At 38.7% G+C, this 20,979-nt stretch overlaps 1 non-coding gene across 1 annotated transcript; it reads right to left on the bottom strand.

Moving 5' to 3' along the window:
• Positions 1-537: 537 nt before the first annotated feature.
• Positions 538-641, bottom strand: LOC128574323 (U6 spliceosomal RNA). The gene has a single exon (XR_008376700.1). It is a non-coding gene; the product is annotated as a U6 spliceosomal RNA (small nuclear RNA).
• Positions 642-20,979: the final 20,338 nt, after the last annotated feature.

A 20,979-nucleotide genomic window follows, 5' to 3' on the forward strand; every position in this document is an offset into this window, starting at 1 on the left:
CTCCTTGTACGATCAGGCTGGAATGAGGTCTTTGCCTGAAACCATATCCCTGCTTGGTCTCTTCCTCCTTCCCTGTTCTATTTCCTTGTAGTTTTTTCCTAGAAGTACTTTCTTAGTAAGCACCACCAACATATCAATCATCAGTTCCCGGTGGCTCTGGCTTCATGAGATGGCAAAGAGTGGCAACTCTTCCATCCCAATTTATGGAACATTCTTACACTATGAGGAAGAGACAAAGTGACTGTATATAAACAAGTTTCATGCTTTGAGCTCATGACAGTTTTGTTGGTCCATCTTTAGCAGAGCAAGTTACTACTGGGGCTGGTAAAATACTAAGAAATATCACTAGCTTCAGGAGGGCTTTACACTAATGGTTGTGAGGACAGACTAAGAGTTCACATTGTGTTTGACACAACAGGGGATCACACAAAGTTGACACTACCTGCAGATAGATACGGAGACAGAACAATCTTCCCTAATTGGGTCTCTTGATTAGGTTTCATCTACAATCCCCAGACCACTAGTATTAGAGACAGCAGCAGCGTAATAGGTCCTCCTGAATTTGTGTGTCATCCTTGCACAGGGGCCATGCTAATCTTCTCTGTATTATTCCATTTTAGTATGTGTGCTGGTCCTCCTACTCCCAATGTCCTAGCTTCCTGCAATGTTACCATAGTTCTTCAGCACCAAGAAGAAATCCATAAGAATGTTCCCTAAGAATTCTTGGATGTATCAGTGAATGCAGACCTTGGCAGGAAGTATTGGATTCCCCATGCATGTGAAATGCCCAGGACTGAGATATTGCCTTGTTAGTCAAACCACAAACAATGGAGGAGAACAGCACAGTATCTAGTCAACTAATCACTGATCTAAGCCAATCCTGCCTCCTTGACTCCATCCACTTTTTTCCCCATCTCTCCATCTCTACAGTAGGTCAGTTAACAGTCATTTCTTATCTGGATCAGTGAACCCACCTCCACCTTTATCTTTGCTGTCCTCCAATTTATTAACCACACTGTTAAGTAGAATCCTTTCCTTCTAGCACTCTACTGACCCTCTAATACAGTGTTTTCCAACCTTTCTTTTAATCTCATAGCACATTTGATCCTATGGTTAAACTTCCGCAGCACACTTAAATTACGTTGGCTAAAAAAAAAGAAAGAATATACTTACTGTGCTTTGAACTTCTTTCAAAAGTAATTTAATTAATGATCTTTAAAAATTTTTGCAGCACACCTAAGAAAATCACTGCTCTAATGACCAAGACACTCCATTTCTCCTCTTTATCTTCAGACTAAAGTTGGAACCCTTTCATGATCTGGCCTCTGTCCATCTCTCCTTGCTCACCTCACCTCCTCTCCTCTTGGCATTTTATACTCCATTCATTCCTGTCACACACCTCTCTTTACTCTGCTCTGTTTGGACAGCCCCCATGCCTAGCTTTGCCACAGTTTCCATTTCACCCTATAGTTTATACCTGCACTTTTATACCTTCCCCACCCAGCTTCACTAACCAGGACCTGGAATCTACCCACACTCTCCAGCCAGGCACCTTGAGAATTTCCCTCCCCTTTTTGACTGTACATAGTTGTTGCTGTTAACATCACATCACAAGGCCGATGAGAAAAAGCAAGTGTGAGATGAAAATTTCTCCTGATGCAGACGGCCCAAAAAGCCTTTCAGCATTGGATCAGCTGATCAGTACATACAGTTTTCTAGTTTTTGTAATAGGTACCTACGCTGCAACTGCAGAACATTCTAATTGAGTGTGAGGAAAGAATCACTACCTTCCCATGCTCCTTCCTGTCGACTGCAGATATCTTTGTATAGACTAGGAGGACTGTAACAATGCCAATGGTCAGTATCGACCCTTCTACTTCCTGCCCCAGGTCCCCTTTCCAAACTCATACCCTGCTTCCATTTTCTTCTGTGTTTTTTCTTGATGATGATTATGGGGGCAATGATAGGGATTTGGCCTGCAGCCAGTGAGACTCACACAGAAACAGAAAAAATCCATGCAGATTAATCTCCAGAAAATGTCTGCCTTTCTTCTTTCCTTCCCTCAGCTCCTTTCTGCAGTGTTGATCCTACCTTTATCCCCTGCACAAAGCCTGCAGTAACCTGGCTCCCTTCACTCCTGGCCCTGGCTTTGTGGTGGGATTTATAATGAACTCTGCTTTAGAGACTTTAAACAGTCTATAATCCTGGCCAGGCTCTAGCCCAGCCAGTCCTGAGAGCCTGCTAAGTGAAGCATGACAAATGCTCTCTCATTTGGTGGTGACAGGTGACAGCTGGGATGATGATGTATCTACCCCATCAGCAGAAGCAGGACATTTATTTAGTAATACCTTTCATCCCCTTTCTCCTTTCAGTCGTACAATCCAACATCTAAATATCCTGCTTCTCTGAGACAATTACTTGAGCAACTAAACTTAAATCCCCCCATTTCCAGAATCACCTACATAAAAACTTCTGGCATGGATGGATCTGACAAAACCAGGATTGTGAGTTGTCATCTGTTTTCCTGCCTGAGACTGAGGTGGCATCCCTGAGGCAGGACCCAGGGGACGCCATTATCCCAGCCCAAAATGACACACAAAATTGAGCTTCGTGAGCATTCCAAGTTCATTATGAAAGAGATGAAAAATGCATCTTTAGAAATGTCATTTTTTAAATTGGTCTAATGAAGTCGTGTATGCCCCCTTCCCTTCTGAGCTGGCTTGTTAATCATTCCCTCTTACATTTGCCCTTGAAAATTGAAAAGATCTGCTACTGAATGAAGACAAGAAGAAACCTTCCAAAAGTGAAATTAGAATGCTCTTGTTCTTTTTGGCCCAGCAGTGTGTACTGGTATCTCCCTGTGGCTTCAGTTTGCATTTCCCTGATGACTGATGATATTGAATATCTTTTTATGTGCTTACTGGTCATTTGCATATCTTCTTTAGTGAAGCCTTTATTCATATGTTTGCCCATATTTGATTAGGTTGTGCATCTTGGTGATTTTTAAGACTTGTTTTATGCATTCTGGGAACAAGTCCTTTGTCTGACATGCATGTGCTGCAAATATTTTCTCTGGTTTGCCTTTTTGCTTTCTTAAGAGCTATTTTTTTTTCTTAATGCAGTCCAGTTAACTTATTTTTTTATTATTATGGTTCATCCTTTGTCTTGCAAGAAATTAAGCAATCTTTGCTTACCCAAAGTTCACAAAGACTTTTTCCAATTTTATTCCAAAGTTTTACAGTTTTATGATTTGCACTTATGATAATAAACTATTTTGAGTGGGCTTTTTGTGTACAGTGTCAGAGAGCAGTCAAGGTTCATTTTTCCCCCTGTTTTTATATGAATTTCCAGTTGATTCAGCACTATTCAGTGCAGAGATTTTCCTTTGTCTACTTAGTTGCCTTGGCAATGCATCATAAACCAATTGACTGTATATCTGGCCTCTACTCTGTTTCTTTAATCCACATGTTTATGTTTTTCCTAGTACCAATCAATCTTGATTACTAAATTTTGAAGTATAAGGCATGTTGGATTTTAAAACTTTCTTTGACATCATGATCACTTCTTAATTCTATTTATGTAGGTAATTCTTAAGATTTTCTTTCTTTCTTTCTTTCTTTCTTTCTTTCTTTCTTTCTTTCTTTCTTTCTTTCTTTCTTTCTTTCTTTCTTTCTTTCTTTCTTTCTTTCTTTCTTTCTTTCTTTTTCTTCCTTTCTATCTTTTTGAAGTAGAGATGGGCATCTTGCTCTTACTTTTGCTCAGGCTAGTGTTGAACTCCAGAGCTCAGGCAATCCACCTGTCTCAGCCTCCCAAACTGCTAGGATTACAGGTGTGAGCCACAACGCCTGGCCTGAGCCACTGTCAGATCCCACATCCATAGATCACCTTGGGCAGGATCTGTGATCTCCTCACCTCACATATTGAACTTCGCCTTTTCAGTGTTGTATTCTCTGAGAACCTTGCTATAGACATGGTCAAAGGTTAACCATAGTAATGCCTGATAATGGTTTTCCCTTTCAGTTGATATATCTACAACTTTTCAGTTTAGGATCTTTTAAAGGCATATGTCCTTCATGGTCACTTGGAGATGCCATAAGAAGTTTTCCATAATAAAGAGATACATTTTGAGATGATGTATGCCGTTTGGCTCCCCTTTAACTACTTTTCCTTTACATAATCATACTTGTATGATTGGTGATTTGAGAGAGGTTTCTAGATTCATCCATACGTTTTGTTTAAATATTAATAGTTGCATGTGTTTTTGACTACTTATTAAAAATAGGGCAACTCAAACATATGATTTCAAAGACATTATTACTTATCAGCAGTATAATTTATTTAAGAAAAACATAATAAACCAAAATAAAAAGTATCAGTGATTTGGTAATAAAGATATATATGTATTCATAATATATACAAAACAAAATAATTTTAATGTGATTTGCTAATTGCTGAAGTCTGAGTCATACAGACCTATGAACAAAGCCAGATAGATACTTGCTCTGAGTAAGCCAACTCAAAGACATCTGAGTGCTGAGACATCACAGCTCACTATCGTCTCTTGTCCTATTTATATATATATTTTCCCCATAGTACAGAAAAAAATTACTCGTGACCTTTGCTAAAAAGCAGTAAGACAGGTTTAATTCAGGACCATTGCACTGGATATAGGGACACAGCAATGAGGTCGTGCAGTGAGGGAGAGAGATGGGGCTTAATTTCGAACAGAATAAGGGAAAGTAGGAATTTATAGCTGATGGAGCAGGGAGGGGTCAGTATATGGAAAATTATAAATGGAAAAAAAGTCAAGGTTGGGGGTGATTATGGCTAAATTAACCAAAGGGATTCTTGTTGAAGACGGGATAATTAGATATCGCCTGGCAGATGGTGGCGAATGTTAAAACTTTATCAGCTATAGAGAGTGGTCAGATAACATGGGCAGGGGATTCTGGAAAAACTGAGTTAACAGGATTCTCACTAACACTGAACAATGCACAGAAAAATGCAGAAGCCCAGAAATCAGGGCCAGTTAGGAAGAGCGTTCAGAGGAGCCCGACTAGAGTTTGGTCAAAGAGGGAGATTTGGCACCCCTTGCCCTCTTCCTGTGATGAGGCAGAGGCTGTATCTGGCCCACACCAATACCTTACATCTCATTGCGGCCTGTCCTGTCTCCTTCATTCCCCCACAAATTTTACCTGATAGCACGCCCTCAGGGAGTCCCAGGCAAAAGAATTTTCTTTCAGGCTCTGCTTCTCTTCTTCTAGGGAATCTTTTCTAAAACAAAAGGTATAAATAATTGCCCCCATAGAACATGGCCCTGGCTAGATACCTTCCTGAGTCTCTATGAATAGTCTGACCTATTTTGTTTTTATGTTTCCTTCTCAACCTGGGCATTTATGAGAGTCACGGGGTGCCTTAAAGAGCTACTATCCAGAATGGTAAGTTCTGACTTCTCCTTCTGTGACACAACTAACTTTTATTTCTTCATCATCTTTTTGCTGTTTTCCAGCCCAGCTCTCATTAGATAAAGGCTACAGGGCCTTTCGTGGCATAAGCCACGCTTACTCTTTCTGTTTGACTCTTGACCCTGTACACAGCATACCAGTTTGTCATTCATGAAAACCCTTCCTGCATCATTAATTTATATGGGAAGAGGGCTTCCTCATGCAGGGCACTTTTAAAGTTAAAGGAAAGCTTCATTAACAGCCCTCTTATCGCTGTAAGCTCGAGGCAGAAAGAGTTCTTTTTTTACTCATTATAGCAATTATTTTCTTCCTGCCCTTAAATATATCTGGAGATTTCATATCATAGAAGCAATTTAGCTATCAAAATTGCCATAATATGAAAATAGTTTAAATTCAAGCTAAATTGACTAAAATGATAGATAAAACAGCTTGGGAAAGTCTGTATCATGCTCTAGTCCAAGCAATCTTAAAAAGACTTATCTGCTACATCATTAAATTTTTATTCCTATTTCTCCTGGGTTGTTTGACCTAGGGGAATCTTTCATTGCCTATTATACTTTTAACATTTTCAAAAATTGTATTGAAGTGTAGTGCATATGCAGTGGGATGTACAGACCTCACGTGTGTCACCTGATGAAATTTAGGTGCACCTGTCTTGTGCAGTCATCACTCAGATCAAGACACCAGCTATTGCTAGAAGCCTGAATGTATTTGTCATGTTACTTCCCACTCAATACCCAACAATGTGCTTGTTATTCTGATTGCTGTTACCATAGATCTATTTGCTGCCTCTTTCAATTCATATATGTGGAATAATACAATAGATAGGCTCTTTTTACACCTCTATGTTGTACTGAACACTGTACCTGTGAGCACTATTTATAAGTCTGACTGTGCATGCTGTCTGTTCTTTTCCATTGCTATTTAATATTCCACTGGTCAATATATCATCATAGGAAGATCTATTGCACACATAAGATGTCCACCAATAGTAGCTGTCTTAGTCATCCTTGTGCTGCTGTACCAGAATATCTGAGAGTGGGTAATTTATAAATGAACAGAAATTTATTGGCTCACAATTCTAGAGGCTGGAAGTTTAGATCAAGGGGCTTCTTCTGCTTAGGGCCCCTTCCTAATGCATCACCCTATGGTGGAAAGGCAAGGAGAGGGCAAAAGGGAAGAAGAGGGATAAAATAAACAGGCAAGTAAGGAGGGGAAGGGACAAGGGAACAGGGAGGAAATGGGAAAAAGAGGGCCAAAGTCATCCTTATATAAAGAACCCACTACCATAATAATAAATTCACTCCCATGAGAATAGCATTAACCCATTCATGAGGGCAGAATCCTCATGTCTTAATCACTTCTTACAGGTCTCACTTCTTTTCTTTTTCTTTTTTTTTTTTTTTGCAGTGTTTTTCAACTTTTTTTTTTTCTTTCTTTCTTTCTTTTTTTTTTTTCTGTGTACATTAATGCAATCATGGGGCACCACACACTGGCTTCATAGACTATTTGACATATTTTCATCACACTGGTTAAAATAGCCTTCCTGGCATTTACTTAGTTATTGTGTTAGGACATTTATATTCTACATTTACTAAGTTTCACATGTACCCTTGTAAGATGCACCACAGGTGTAATCCCAACAATCACACTCCCTCCGCCCATCCTCCCCACTCCCTCACCTCCCTCTTTCTTTTCCCCACATTCTTAGGTTATAACTGGATAATAGCTTTCATGTGAAAGCCAGATTAGTTTCATAGTAGGGCTGAGTACATTGGATACTTTTTCTTCCATTCTTGAGATACTTTACTAAGAAGAATAAGTTCCAGCTCCATCCATGTAAACATGAAAGAGGTAAAGTCTCCATCTTTCTTTAAGGCTACATAATATTCCATGGTGTACATATATCACTATTTATTAATCCATTCATGGATCAATGGGAACTTGGGCTTTTCCCATTACTTAGCAATTATGAATTGGGCTGCAATAAACATTCTGGTACAAATATCTTTGTTATGATGTGATTTTCGGTCTTCTGGGTATATGCTTAGAAGAGGAATTACAGGATTGAATGGCAGATCTATTTTTAGATCTCTAAGTGTTCTCCAAACATCTTTCCAAAAGTAATGTATTAATTTGCATTCCCACCAGCAGTGCAAACGTGTTCCCTTTTCTCCACATCCACACCAACATCTCTGGTCTTGGGATTTTGTGATATGAGCTAATCTTACTGGAGTTAGATGATATCACAAAGTAGTTTTGATTTGCATTTCTCTGATAATTAAGGATGCTGAGCATTTTTTCATATGTCTGTAAGCCGTGTGCCTGTCTTCTTCAGAGAAGTTTCTCTTCAAGTCCCTTGCCCAGCCTGTGATGGGATCACTTGTTCTTTTCTTGCTTATACGTTTGAGTTCTCTGTGGATTCTGGCTACTAAACCTTTGTCAGAGACATAACCTGAAAATATCTTCTCCCATTCTGAGAGTTGTTTGTTTGCTTTACTTACTGTGTTCTTGGCTGTGCAGAAGCTTTTTAGTTTGATCAGGTCCCAGTAGTGTATTTTTGAAGCTGCTTCAATTGCCCAGGAGGTCCTCCACATAAAATACTCGCCCAGGGCGATATTGAAGAGTTTTCCCTGCACTTTCTTGAAGTATTTTTATAGTTTCATGTCTTAAGTTTAAATCTTTAATCCAATGAGAGTCTATCTTAGTTAATGGTGAAAGGTGTGGGTCCAGTTTCAGTCTTCTACAGGTCGCCAGCCAGTTCACCCAGCACCATGTGTTAAATAGGGAATCTTTTCCCCACTGAATGTTTTTAATTGGCTTGTCAAAGATCAAATAAACCATAAGTAGCTGGGTTCATCTCTTGGTTTTCTATTCCGTTCCATACATCTACCTCTCTGTTTTTGTGCCAGTAACATGCTGTTTTGATCACTATCGATTTATAATATAGTCTGAGGTCTGGTAGTGTGATTCCTCCTGCTTTGTTTTTATTTCTGAGTAATGTCTTGGCTATTCAAGATTTTTTCTGATTCCATATAAAATGAAGTATTATTTTTTTAAGATCTTTAAAGTATGACAGGGGAGCTTTAATAGGGATTGCATTAAAATTGTATATTGCTTTGTGTAGTATGTACATTTTAACAATGTTGATTCTTCTCAGCCATGAGCATGGTATGTTTTTCCATTTGTTAACATTTTCAGCTATTTCTTTTCTTAGAGTTTCACTGTTCTCTTTATAGAGATCTTTCATATCCTTTGTTAGATAAACTCCCAAATATTTCATCTTCTTTGGCACTACTGTGAATGGAATAGAGTCCTTAACTTTTTTTTTTTTCAGCTTGACTATTGTTGGTATATAGAAAGGCTATCGATTTATGAATGTTGATTTTGTAGCCTGAGATGCTACTGTATTCCTTGATCACTTCTAAGAGTTTTGTAGTAGAATCCCTGGTGTTTTCCAGATATACGATCATATCATCTGTGAAGAGTGAAAGTTTGATCTCTTCTGACCCTATATGGATCCCCTTGATCACCTTTTCTTCCCTAATTGCAATGGTTAAAACTTCCATTACAATGTTAAAGAGCAGTGCAGACAATGGGCAGCCTTGTCTGGTTCCTGATCTGAGTGGAAATGATTTCAATTTAACTCCATTCAAAATAATATTGGCTGTGGGTTTGCTATAGATGGCCTCTATCAGTTTAAGAAATGTTCCTTCTATACCAATTTTCTTAAGTGTTCTGATCATGAAGGGATATTGGATATTATCAAAAGCTTTTTCTGCATCAATTGAGAGAATCATATTGTCTTTGTTTTTTAATTTATTTAAGTGCTGAATTATACTTATAGATTTAGGTATATTGAATCAGCCTTGAGACCCTGGGATAAATCCAACTTGGTCATGATGTATAATTTTTTTGATGTGGTGCTGGATTTTGTTTGTTAGGATCTTGTTGACTATTTCTGCATCTATATTCATTAGTGATATTGGTAAAAAAATTTCTTTTCTTGTTGGGTCTTTTCCTGGTTTGAGGATCAGGGTGATGTTTGCTTCATGGAATGTGTTGGTTAGTCTTCCTTCTTTTACTATATTTTGGAACAGATTGAGTAACGTAGGTACTAGTTCCTCTTTAAAGGTTTGGTAGAATTCTGACGTGAAGCCGTCTGGTCCCGGGCTTTTCTTTTTAGGGAGATTTGTATGGTTGATGCTATTTCAGAACTTGATATTGGCCTATTCAACATTTCCATTTGATTCTGGCTAAGTCTTGGAGGGTGACATGCTTCCAAGTATTGGTCAATTTCCTTCAGATTTTCATATTTCTGAGAATAAATTTCTTGCAATATTCATGAACGATTTTTTGAATTTCTGAGGAGTCTGATGTTATTTCATCTTTGTCGTTTCTGATTGATGAAATTAGAGATTTTACTCTTTTTTTCCTGGTTATGTTAGCCAAAGGTTTATCTATTTTATTGAGCTTTTCAAAAACCACCTTTTTGATTTATTGATCTGTTGTATAATTCTTTTTTTTTCAATTTCATTTAATTCTGCTCTAATTTTGGTTATTTCTTTTCTTCTACTGGGTTTGGGGTTGGAATGTTCTTCCTTTTCCAGTTGCTTGAGATGTCCAATTAAGTTGTTAATTTCCTCTCTTTCCGTTCTCTTGAGGAAGGCTTGCAGTGCTATAAATTTCCCTCTTAGGACTGCCTTTGCAGTATCCCAGTGGTTCTGATAATTTGTGTCTTCATTGTCGTTTTGTTCCAAAAATTTGGCAATTTCCTTCTTAATCTCATCTCTGTCCCAGCTATCATTCAGCATAAGGTTAATTAACTTCCATGTTTTTGTATGAGTATGCAGATTCCTGTTGTTACTGAGTTCAACTTTTATTCCATGGTGGTCCAAGAAGATGCAGGGAATAATTTCTATTCCTTTAAATTTACTGAGGGTAGATTTGTGACCTAAGATGTGATCCATTTTGGAGTATGTTCTGTGGGCTGATGAGAAGTATGTTTATTCAGTTTTGGGGGGATGAAATGTTCTGTAGATGTCTGCTAAATCCAAATGTTGGATGGTTAGGTTTAAATATAAATTTTTTTGCTCAGCTTCTTATTGGAAGATCTAACCAACATTGCCAAAGGAGTGTTGAAATCTCCGACTATTATGGAGCTGGAGGAAATCAAGTTGTTGGTGTCTGTTAGAGTTTCTCTTATAAATTGAGGTGCATTCTGCTTGGGTGCATGAATATTAATAATTGAAATCTCATCATATTGAGTATTACCCTTAACAAATATGAAGTGACCATTCTTATTCTTCCTTACTTTTGTTGGTCTAAAGCCTATTGTATCTGCAAATAGAATTGTAACACCTGCTTTTTTCTGATTACCATTTGCCTGAAATACGGATGACCATCCTTTCACCCTGAGTCTATATTTATCTTTTAAGGGAAGATGTGATTATTGTATGCAGCAAATATCTGGCTTGAGTTTTTGTATCAAATCAGCCAACATTTGCCTCTTTAGAGGACAGTCTAAGCTGTTCAAATTAATGGAGAATATTGATAAGTCTGGTAAAATTTTGGGTATCGAGTTTTTTGAAAGTCCAGTGGACACTTTTAATCCTTTTGCCACTGTGGAAGTTGGAGTTTGATCAAAAATTTCTGAGTGGGTTTTCTTTTGTGGTAGAGGATTGGGCTGGTCATTATGGAGGATATCTTAGAATTCTGAGATATATCCTGAGAATATCCTGAAGAGCTGATTTGTGTATGGCAAATTTCTTCAACATATGAATGTCATTAAAGTATGTAATTTCTCCATCATAAATGAATCTCAGTTTAGCTGGATACAGGATCCAGGGTTGAAAGTTTTTTTTTTTTTTTAGGAGATTAAAATTCGATGACCACTCTCTTATGACTTGAAAAATTTCAGCAGAGAGATCTGCAGTCATTCTAATATTCTTCCTTTTTTAGGTAATGGCCTTCTTACATCTGGCTGTTTTGAGAATTTTCTCCTTCATATTAACTTTAGTGAATTTAATTATGACATGCCTGAGGGATGTCTTATTCAGGTTGAGTCATGCTGGGGTTCTGAAACTGTTTGCTATCTGAATTTTAGAATCTCTTGGCATGTCTGGAAAATTCTCTTTCATATTTTCATGGAGAAGGGCCTCTGTGCCTTGCAAAACCACTTCATCACTTTCAGGGATTCCAATGGGCAGATATTAGCCTTCTTTGAATTATCCCAGAGCTCTCTGAGAGAATGATCCGGTTTTGCTCTCCATTTCTCTTTCTCATTGACAGTTTGGGAGCATTCAAAAGCTTTGTCTTCAATGTCAGAAATCCTTTCTTCTGCTTGTTCCACTCTGTTACTGAGGGATTCTACTGTATTTTTCAGATCTTTGAGGGCTGCAAATTCTTGCTTCAGTGTGTCAAAATCTTTGGTGGTTTTATCTTTAAATTCGTTGGATTCTTGAGATAACTTTTTAATTTCTCCTCGAATTTCTAATTCCAACTTTTGAATTGCTCCTTGAATATCTAATTCCAAAATTTTCCTCCATTCTATTAATATTGTTTGCAATCCAAATTCTGAATTCGATTTTTGACTTTTTTGCCAGCTGTTTATGAATGGGATCTTCAGTTACATCTGCCATATCTTTCCTTGGTGGGGGGGGGTTGATCTATTCTGGTTATTCGTATTACCAGAGTTTTTCTGCTGATTCTGCCACCTGATTATTTTACACTGTTTGACTTTTCCTGGAGCTTTGTCGAGGACCCATACAGTGCTATGGCCTGAGTAACTGGGGACCTGTTTGGTGTGGTGGGGCTAAGTGGATCTGTCTTTTTTTGAGCTGGTTCTGTCCAATTGCTCAGGTCAAAAGTTCCAAATTAATTGTCTCAGTGAGCACTTGTCTTAGGTGGGAGAATTTAAAAGGTCTCTGGCAGCTAGATTGCAGGGGTCTGTTGACAACTCAAATATGACTTGGTGTGATGCTCTGTGAAGTCAGGAGGACCCACCCAGGAAATAGATTATTCTTGGAAGGTTGATGCCGCCTTCTCCACCGTGTACCTCTGTCACACCCAGTCACTGATAACCCTTCAGGACTGTGACCCAGTTGCCTCCAATGAGCAGATACTCCAGGGGTTTGCACCTGCCTGAATCACAAGGAAATCTATGTCTTCTCAGCCAGGCCACTGCTCTCTGCCTCTATCCAGCAGGGGGAGGTGAGTCCTGACAACTTCGAGCACTTGATCGAGGCTTGGGGGTGTTCACTGAGTTCCATCCCCGCCCCTGATTGATGCTACTGACAGAACAGAAGAACTTTGCGGGAATTTGTTTCTGTCCCTGCTAAATTCACCTGCAAAAGAGAAGCTGTTTTGAGTTCCCAGAACCTGTGCCTTAGGCCCTGTCTGTGCTGCTGTATGGTCTCAGCTGTTTGTATTTGAAGCATGGTTACCTGTCAGATCCAGCCTCTGCCTGCCCTCCTTTAAGTTGATGGTCCCCTGGGGGATGAGTGCATCTTAGGTCTGCCCTGAGAATCTCCTGACTCTGCGTGTGCGTTTTTTAGTCCCCGTGCTCCACCCAGGCCGGTACTGCCTCAGGCAAACCCTTTACTCATGGGGCCTGCATTTCCATCTCAGATCTGTTCCATGGTGGTTGCCACCTGAGAAGGTTGCCCAGAGAGACAGGGCGTGTGACTTTGGAATATCCAGGGGTGAGCCCTATTGTTGCCCAAAAAACGGCTGCTGCTCTGTGCCTCGGGGCACCATCGCTCCAGCATGGTTCCCTCTCAGCTGACTGTCCTCTCTTTATTCCCATGCCACAGAATCAGCACCGACCAGCTGCAGTCCAGGCCCTGTCCACACCCCTTGAGAAATCACCCAAGAATCTGGACTCCGGGACAGGCCTCCAGACCTCAGACTGAGAGTGGAGGGGAGTGCTGGGAGCTCGAATTTCAGGTAGAAAATATATACATTTTTATGACTGGCAGGAGAGCACCATGGCACCCTAGTAGGAGAGGTAGATCCATTTTTTAGAAGGTCTCTCCCATGGAGTATAGTGGGAGAACTTTTGAACCCTGCTCATTTGTTTGTGGGGCATTCCGAGACGTTCTCACGTGGGAGGAGACTCCCATCCGCTTGGTGATGGATTTTGTACCTTTTGTTTGTATCCTTGTGGTTGCAGCTCGCTTCAGCAGGTTTGATGTGCATTCTTCAACCTTCTCTCTTGGTGCAGCTCTAATCCACCTGATTACTTGCTAAATTCTGTCCTTTAACTCTCCTTCTGGACAGGAACCTCTGTTGAAATCTGGCTTCAGTCAGCCATTTTGTCTCCCCAAGTCTCATTTCTTAATAATGTTAGGATAGCAACTAAATTTCAACATGAGTTTTGCAGAAGAAAAACATCCAAACCATTGCATTGGCCATCAGGGAAATTCAACCAAAACCCCAACTTTATTCTACTTTGCACATACAAGGATAGCTACATTGAAAAATGTACAAGACATTATTATGAGAAATTAAGGAAGACCTAAATAAATGGAGTATACTATGTTAATGGACTGAAAGACTCAATGTTATTGTATATCAATCTCCCCAATTGGACCAATAGGTTCAACACAATGTCAGTTAAAATATTAGAATTCTTTTTTAACAGGAATTGATAAGCTGATTTTAAGTCCACATGGAAATATAAAAAATCTAGAATAAGAAAACAATTTTGCAGAAGGATAAAATCAGAAAAATTAGACTACATGATTTCAAGAGTTCCTAAGAAGTGACAATAATTTATAGAGTGTGATTTTGGTATAAGAATAGATAACTATAAAGCTCAAATATCTAGTCAGTTTATTGGGAAAAGTCTTTCAACACATTGTGCTGGGACAACTGCATAACTATGTAGAAAAAATTTATCTTTAATGAGTATTTCATATTATACACAAAAGTCGACTTTAAATAGATCATCGACAAAGAATGAGCAAAGATTTATTAGAACAGAAACTATAAAAGTACTAGCCACAAAAAAAAAAATTCATTCACAAATAAGATTTTATCAAAAGTAAAGCCATCTGGTTATCAAAATTATACCATTATGAAAATAAAAATATAAATCATAGACTGGGAGAAAATATGTGCAATGCCTATGTGTAACAAATAACTCACATCCTGGATAAATAAAGAATATCTAGAAGTCAATACTAAAATAAAGGGAGCCCAGGGTGGCACCTGTGGCTCAAAGGAGTAGGGCGCCGGCCCCATATACCAGAGGTGGCAGGTTCAAACCCCACCCTGACCAAAAACTGAAAATAAATAAATAAATAGAGCTCAATTAAAAGAGGCAAAATACTTGAAATGATATTTTCGCTAATAATAAGGGAAAGGCCAAGAAACACACAAAAAGATGATCGATGCCATCAATTATGAAAAAACTCAAAGCAACATGATAAGGAGATATACTACACATACATCAAAATATCAAAAGTGCAAAGGCCAAAATTACTCAGTGTTGACATGTGGAGCATTTGGAAATCTCATGTACGAGTACTGCTAGTCAGAGTGTAAAGCAGTACAATCATGTTGGGTTTAGCTTGACAATTCCTAATAAAATTAAAAACTTATTCACCTCATGGCTTACTTATTCCACTTTTAGGTGGATATCCAGGATAAATAAATATATACACAAAACCACGCAAACAAGATTATTAGTAGGAGTTTACTATATAGTAGCTAAAACTACAATATAATCTTTGTGTTCATCAATGTCTAAAACAGATAAACAAATTGCAATAGGAAAATACAATGAAATATTACACCAAAACTAGAAGCAACAAACTACTGATAAATGAAATATCACTGTTGAATATGTATGCATATATATTTTTTTTTGTGTGGGGGAGGCACATGCAAAAAAGGATATATATACACATATATTCTTAGAAATCAGAAATAGTGGTTGTCTCTGAACAAATTGCAATAGGAAAATACAATGAAATATTACACCAAAACTAGAAGCAACAAACTACTGATAAATGAAATATCACTGTTGAATATGTATGCATATATATTTTTTTTTGTGTGGGGGAGGCACATGCAAAAAAGGATATATATACACATATATTCTTAGAAATCAGAAATAGTGGTTGTCTCTGTGGGAATGTGAGGTGATTGATTAGAAAAGTAGATGAGAGAATTGCTGGACTACTATTAAGAGAAATATTCTGGGCCAGGCACAGTGGCTCACTCCTGTAATCCTAGCGCTGGGAAGACTGAGGCAGGTGGATTGCCTGAGCTCATGAGTCTGAGACCAGCCTGAGCCAGAGTGAGACCTCATCTCTAAAAAATAGCCGGGCATTGTAGAGGGCACCTGTAGTCCCAGCTACTCGGGAGGCTGAGGCAAGAGAATTGCTTGAGCCCAAGAGTTTGAGGTTGCTGTGAGCTATGATGCCACAGGACTCTACTGGGGGCAAGAAAGTAAGACTCTGTCTCCAAAAAAAAGAAAGAAAGAGAGAGAGAGAGAGAAATATTCTGTACCTTTATTTGAATGGTGGCTACATGGGTACATATATTTGCCAAAATTTATTGAACTATATACCAGTGCATTTTCCCATATGCGTATTATATCTCTCACTAAAGCAGATGAAAAACACTGGTAATATTTTTAGTGCATAAAAAAGTTAATTTTTAAGATGTAACAGGCCAAAATAAGTTTTTTTGTTGAAATATCAACATTAAAATATTAAGTTGAGTGAAGAATATGAATAGGCATTTCACAAAATTAAATATAAATGGCTGATAAATTTATGGAAATTTATACAGCCTGACTTATTTTTTAAAAAATAAAATAACTTTGCAACCATACTCACCTCTCAAAAGGCAGCAGTTTAACAGTAATAAAAATTTAAATATTGGCAAATACTTAACTATCTCTGAGCCTGTGGAGAAATTCTAGTCTCATACTTCGCACAAGTCTAAAATTGGTAAGCTTGGCATACCCTTATTATAGTTCATCTTGCCAGTGTCTTTCAGATTTTAAAAAGTCATGTTTAAAACATGAATTCCACTTCTAGAATTTTCCTAGATGTTCTCTCCTCATGAATCCAAAGAAGTATGCAAAATAATTTACTCTGAACTCATCACTGTAATAGCAAAAAAATCTGGAAGTAATAAAAATAACCATCTTCAAAGGAGTAAGTTAACTATTGCATATATCCCTAGACTTTGAAGAAACTACCACATCATTTAACATAAATGAGATAAAACTGTTTGTGTGAATATGGAAATCACTACAAGACACAGTGCTCAGGGAAGAGTGTAGTGGAGCACAGCTGCTGTCCAGGGAGATCACCTCAGGAAACACATGCAGGTATCTTTTGACTTTGGTTACTCTGGAGGGCAAGACCAGGAACTAGCATCATCACATACTATTCTATTTTAACTTTGCTGAAAACAGAGATTAACAGTAGGGCTGTAGAACTGCTGATGAGATATTTTTGTAATATTTTCAGAGACAAAAAATAAAAATAGCATCAAGTTTGTCATTTCAGATAGCACGTTGAATTTTTTTAACCAATTACCAAGAGATTTGGTTTCTAAGTTTCCCAATATAATATTATTGACATTTTATATGTAAAAGAATGCACTAAATATGAAAGAAATGTTTATACTGTATATGTATATATAATGAACAGATGCAGAATGAGATCTGTGATAAAAGCAAAAATGGCTTTTGTTATCCCTCTCCCAGTTCCTTGGCCCTTGCAATATGTTTTTGTGTCTCCTCTCATCAAAACGTGAAGTCTGTTTCACCCTTTGAATCTGAGGTGGGCTCATGACTATTTGGGGCCAGCTAAATGCAATACGAGTTCTGGTATGCCAATATTTATTGTAAGCATCAAGGCTCTTTTCATGCTTGAATACTCCTTTTTGGATCCCTGCAAAGATGCTAGGTGAATGTGACCACAATAGCTGGCTAAATGATGAGAGACACGTGGCTTGTACTACTTCCCCCCAGTCCAGCTGTTAAACAACCAATCCAAGAGGCAGAGCTGCCTGGAGAGAACCAGCCTCTGACCACAGAATGTAGGAAAGAGTCTGTCAAGAACAAGAGAATTGCCCAGCCTTTCCTAGCCCAAATAGCTAACTCATGGAACTGAAACCTAGATTCATGTTTGTTATTTTAAACCACTAAGTTTCAAGGTGTTCTATTGTGTACTGAAAGCTAATTTATATTAGATCTAAGAAGGCATCTCTGTGTCATCCCATATTGCCTCTCTTTGTTAATTTCATTTCCATTCATTTAGGCAGCATAAAATGAGCTCCTGCAATGTGTCAACCAGTGAGCAGGGACTGTTATTGTGACGCCTGCTCTCAAAGTGGCGGTCATTCAGTCAATACGTCACAGTGAATAACAAGAAACCCTCAGCCAAACTCCCTAGACTCAAGTCTGTCTCTGCTGTGTAATTTAAGAATATTTTCTGGACTTTTAACGGTTCAGGGTTTTTATACATCAATAAAATTAAAATGACAATGATGCTTACATTACTGGGTTGTGATGGGATTAAATGAGTTAATATTTACATTGAATATGAAGCAGGGAAAGTAACTAAATTAAAAAAAAAATGTTAGTATCTAAAATGGAAAATTTCCTTTTTTTTTGACTAGAACAATAAGTCACAGGCTTCCAATCTGGATGTGGGAATTACTCCTCAGAAAGGGTCTGCAAATAAATAATTACTAATAAACACTGTAGGATACCCTTTATCCATGAAGTGTTTATCCCCCATTGCAGTGGGTATCAGTTGCTTACAGCTCACTGCTGCCCTTTTTATCCTGAAAATTGCCCTTGGTCTACAGGAGCTGCCTCACTGAGACATATCTGGGGGGTTACACACAATTTAAGTCTACAGCTGACTGATAAGAGGGGGAAAATGACCAGCCTCTTAGCTTCAAGGTGGGACGCTATCTCTGGTACCTGTGGGACCAGGCTGGGTCCAAACCAGGCTGAGCCCCGACCCTTCCTGGGCTCCTTCTTTGTCCTATCTTACTTCTCTCAATCTCCTTGTCCTAAGACCACTTCTCAAGTTAATTGTTTGTATTCAAGTCCCCATCTCAGACTCTGCTTCTTTAGCTGGCCCAAAATAAGTATGAAATGTTAGTCTCTGACCTTGCACAGGCAGCCTGTCAGGGAAGTTCAGAATGATTTAGCAAACCAATTTGAACAATGACAAGATAATAATATGCTAATTATAGCAGCTATCAGGAGACGAGTTGCTCTTTGCAGGACCACCAGGGAGAGGAATGAAGAGCAAATGCAGCCACTGCGTCTCACTTCTGCCTATCTGAGCATTAAGTTCTGTCGCACAAAGTACCTGTCTTCTCAGATCACCCCAGTGGGAAGGCTGGATGGGCCTGTGGAGATTCTCAATGGACTTTTATTTTGGCTCAAATTGGCAGTTCACTTTTTGACAAAAATTGTGATCTTAAGAGTGATTATTTCGACCCTGCAGTTTCCTGGGCAGGGTCTTTCCCATGTCAAAGATTGAATAACAGCAGGATACCTGGTCTTATTAGTTTCCCTGACTCAAGTCACTTCTTTCATTTATCAACCATTTTTAAGCCATAAGTTCTAGAAGGCAGACAACACCAAAAGATCCCCCAGTTTCAGACACAACCTTATCAAACAGGAAAGGGCATCTCAGTGAGGAAAGGCAGGGGCACATCTTGGGCTCCAGGGCAGTACATGATACTCTAGCATGCATAGAAGTGACCAGGGAATTTTGTAAAAATTTTCATCTCTCGGTCCCACCTATTTCAATATTGAAGTCCAAGCCGGATCCCAGGATACATATAGAGGAGGCTCATGGCACTACAGCCTCATCATCCCAATGCCCACAAAAATAGGTCAAATAACACCACTGAAGCCTAAAAAAAATTAATATAAACTTTTTATTTTAGTTAACTAATTTGACTAAAGAGTCTGTCCTGAAGATCTCTTCTTCTAACAAGCTAAATTCCCAGGTAATGCCATAATTTGAGATGCAAGGCTCAGGGAAAATCTTCTTCCAAGCTTGGGTTTCTTATATTCCTCTGGGCCACTTTCCCATGAACTTTTCTTTATTGTAAGAATGAGCCAATACATTCATTTCTTTTTTCATTGCTATGAACTAGACACTGCTCTGTGCACTGGGAAATGTACCAATGAGTAAAATGCTCAGAATGCCTGTCCTCAAGCATTTGACAATAACCAGGTAAAGGAGCTGGGAGTGGTGGCTCACACCTGTAATCCTAACACTCTGGAAGGCTAAGGTAAGTGGATAGCCTGAGTTCAGGAATTCAAGACAAGCCTGAGCAAGAGCAAGACTCATGTCTCTACTAAAAATAGAAAAACTAGCCATTGTGGTGCTGCACACCTGTAGTCCCAACTATTGGGGAGGCAGAGGCAGGAGGATCACTTCAGCCCAAGAGTTTGAGGTTGCTTTGAGCTATGATAACCTAGTACTCTACCCAGGGTGACAGAGTGAGACTGTCAGCCATTTGTCAGCCATTTATATTTGATAACTGGGTAAAGAAGAAGTGTATGCCAGGTGGGTAGCCACAGGGCCATGGGGTAGAAAAAAATGGGGAATTAAGGGGTAAGAGTATTACTTTAGACAGGTTTGTAGAGTAAGGAGTCTCTGTTGAGATGACATTGGAGCAGAGGTTTATGGGACCTGAAGGAATAAGTCTTGTTCCTTAGGGAAGAAAATTCAGGGAACACAGTGATGCAGAGACTCTGAGGGAGGAACACACAAAAATAGCAGAGAGACCTTCCAGGCTGGACAGGAATAAATAATGGGGAACATGATAGGAGTTGAACTTAGGTGACAGGTGGCTGGATGCATAGGACCATAAGATTTTGTTTCAATTTAATTAAGGAGGCAGTAGAGGGTTTGGGACAAAGTAGAACAGGTTATGACTTTTATTTTAAAACAATAACTCTGATTTTTGCATATAGACTACAAAGAGAGAAAGAAGGGGGGTGGTTATAGATCCTTGATCCTACCAGTGAGGGTGGAAGAGTTGAGAGTCTAGATAAATCCTGCAGCCGAGGCAGTAGGGTTTGCTTATGGGTTGAATGTGAGGAATGAGAGAAAGTCAAGGACAACTCTCAGAGCTCGATATGAGCAACTGGAATAACCGATTGCTATTTCTTGACACAGGAAAGACTGCAGGAGATACAGATTTGGGAGGGTAATTAAACGTTTAATTTTGACTATGTTTGGTTTGAGATGCCTTTTTAGCTCTCAAAGTGGATGTACTGAACAAGCAGTTGAAATATGGGGGCAAGACATGATTGCAAGAGGGACTTTACCTAACAATTGCAATCAGTGTAACTGGCTTATTGTACCCTCAATGAATCACCAACAATAAAAAAAAAAGAAAAAGTGAGTTTAAATTGGGGGTGTGGAAATTTGGGACTGGGGAAATAATTTTGAGAACTATCAAAATGTAAAGGGACTGAATGAGATCCAATAAGAATTATTAACAC

Source organism: Nycticebus coucang, chromosome 21 (genome assembly GCF_027406575.1).
Source record: "Nycticebus coucang isolate mNycCou1 chromosome 21, mNycCou1.pri, whole genome shotgun sequence".
In the NCBI taxonomy this organism is placed as follows: domain Eukaryota; kingdom Metazoa; phylum Chordata; class Mammalia; order Primates; family Lorisidae; genus Nycticebus; species Nycticebus coucang.